The following is a 2,865-nucleotide window of genomic DNA, read 5'->3' as shown; positions in this document are numbered from 1 at the left end:
TTCTCTTTCTGACTTACTTCACTCTGTATGACAGTCTCTAGATCCATCCACGTCTCTATAAATGACGCAATTTCGTTCCTTTTTATGGCTGAGTAATATTCCATTGTATATATGTACCACATCTTCTTTATCCATTCATCTGTCGATGGGCATTTAGGTTGCCTCCATGAACTGGCTATTGTAAACAGTGCTGCAATGAACATTGTGGCACATGATTCTTTTTGAATTATGGTTTTCTCCGGGTATATGCCCAGTAGTGGGATTGCTGGGTCATATGGTAATTCTATCTTTAGTTTTTTAAGGAATCTCCCCTATGTTTTGCATAGGGGCTGTATCAATTTACATTCCCACCAACAGTGCAAGAGGGTTCCCTTTTCTCTACACCCTCTCCAGCATTTGTTGTTTGTAGATTTTCTGATGATGCCCATTCTAAATGGTGTGAGGTGATACCTCATTGTAGTTTTGATTTGCATTTCTCTAATAATTAGTGATGTTGAGCAGCTTTTCATGTGCTTCTTGACCATCTGTATGTCTTCTTTGGAGAAATTTCTATTTAGGTCTTCTACCCATTTTTGGATTGGGTTGTTTGTTTCTTTAATATTGAGCTGCATGAGCTGTTTATATATTTTGGAGATTAATCCTTTGTCCGTTGATTCGTTTGCAAATATTTTCTCCCATCCTGAGGGTTATCTTTTCGTCTTGTTTATGGTCTCCTAGTTTCATTAGGTCCCATTTGTTTATTTTTGGTTTTATTTCCATTATTCTAGGAGGTGGATCAAAAAAGATCTTGCTGTGATATATGTCAGAGTATTCTTCCTATGTTTTCCTCTAAGAGTTTTATAGTGTCCAGTCTTACTTTTAGGTCTCTAATCCATTTTGAGTTTATTTTTGTGTATGGTGTTAGGGAGTGTTCTAATTTCATTCTTTTACATGTAGCTGTCCAGTTTTCCCACCACCACTTATTGAAGAGACTATCTTTTCTCCATTGTATATACGTGCCTCCTTTGTCATAGATTAGCTGACCATAAATGAATCGGTTTATCTCTGGGCTTTCTATCCTGTTCCATTGATCTATATTTCTGTTTCTGTGCCAGTACCATACTGTCTTGATTACTGTAGATTTGTAGTATAGTCTGAAGTCAGGGAGTCTGATTCCTCCAGCTCCGTTTTTTTCCCTCAAGACTGCTTTGGCTATATGGGGTCTTTTGTGTCCCCATACAAATTTTAAGATTTTTTGTTCTAGCTCTGTAAAAACTGCCATTGGTGATTTGATAGGGATTGCATTGAAGCTGTAGATTGCTTTGGGTAGTATAGTCATTTTCACAGTATTGATTCTTCCCATCCAAGAACATGGTATATCTCTCCATCTATTTGTATTATCTTTAATTTCTTTCAGCAGTCTCTTATCGTTTTCTGCATACAGGTCTTTTGTCTCCCTAGGTAAGTTTATTCCTAGGTATTTTATTCCTTATGTTGTAATGGTAAATGGGAGTGTTTTCTTAATTTCTCTTTCAGATTTTCCATCATTTGTGTATAGGAATGCAAGAGATTTCTGTGCATTAATTTTGTATCCTGCAACTTTTCCAAGTTGATTGATTAGCTCTAGTAGTTCTCTGGTGGCATCGTCAGTATTCTCTATGTGTAGTATCATGTCATCTGCAAACAGTGACAGTTTTACTTCTTCTTTTCCCATTTGTATTCCTTTTATTTCTGTTTCTTCTCTGACTGCTGTGGCTAGGACTTCCAAAACTATGTTGAATAATAGTGGCGAGAGTGGACATCATTGTCTTGTTCCTGATCTTAGAGGAAATGCTTTCATTTTTTCACCATTGAGAATGATGTTTGCTGTGAGTTTGTTATATATGGCCTTTATTATGTTGAGGTAGGTTCCCTCTATGCCCACTTTCTGGAGAGTTTTTCTCATAAATGGGTGTTGAATTTTGTCAAAAGCTTTTTCTTCATCTATTGAGATGATCATGTGACTTTTATTTTTCAATTTGTTAATATGGTGTGTCACATTGATTGATTTGCATATATTGAAGAATCCTTGCATCCCTGGGATAAATCCCACTTGATCATGCTGTATGATCCTTTCAATGTGTTGTTGGACTCTGTTTGCTAGTATTTTGTTGAGGATTTTTGCATCTATATTCCTCAGTGATATTGGTCTGTAATTTTCTTGTTTTGTAGTATCTTTGTCTGGTTTTGGTATCAGGGTGATAGTGGCCTCATAGAATGAGTTTTGAAGTGTTCCTTCCTCTGCAATTTTTTGGAAGAGTTTGAGAAGGATGGGTGTTAGCTCTGCTCTAAATGTTTGATAGAATTCACCTGTGAAGCCATCTGGTCCTGGACTTTTGTTTGTTGGAAGATTTTAAATCACAGTTTCAATTTAATTACTTGTGATTGGTCTGTTCATATTTTCTATTTCCTCCTGGTTCAGTCTTGGAGGGTTATACCTTTCTAAGAATTTGTCCCTTTCTTCCAGGTTATCCATTATATTGGCATAGAGTTGCTTGTAGTAGTCTCTTAGGATGCTTTGTATTTCTGTGGTGTCTGTTGTAACTTCTCCTTTTTCATTTCTAATTTATTGATTTGAGTCCTCTCCCTCTTTTTCTTGATGAGTCTGGATAATGTTTACCAATTTTGTTTTATCTTCTCAAAGAAACAGCTTTTAGTTTTATTGATCTTTGTTATTGTTTTCTTTGTTTCTATTTCATTTCTTTCTGCTCTGTTCTTTATGATTTCTTTCCTTCTGCTAACTTTGGGTTTTGTTTGTTCTTCTTTCTCTAGTTCCTTTAAGTATAAGGTTAGATTTTTTATTTGAGATGTTTCTTGTTTCTTGAGTAGGCTTGTATAAACTTCCCT

The sequence above is a fragment of the Kogia breviceps genome, chromosome 4, assembly GCF_026419965.1.
Source record: "Kogia breviceps isolate mKogBre1 chromosome 4, mKogBre1 haplotype 1, whole genome shotgun sequence".
Lineage (NCBI taxonomy): Eukaryota > Metazoa > Chordata > Mammalia > Artiodactyla > Physeteridae > Kogia > Kogia breviceps.
Note: the sequence above shows the minus strand (reverse complement) of the source record.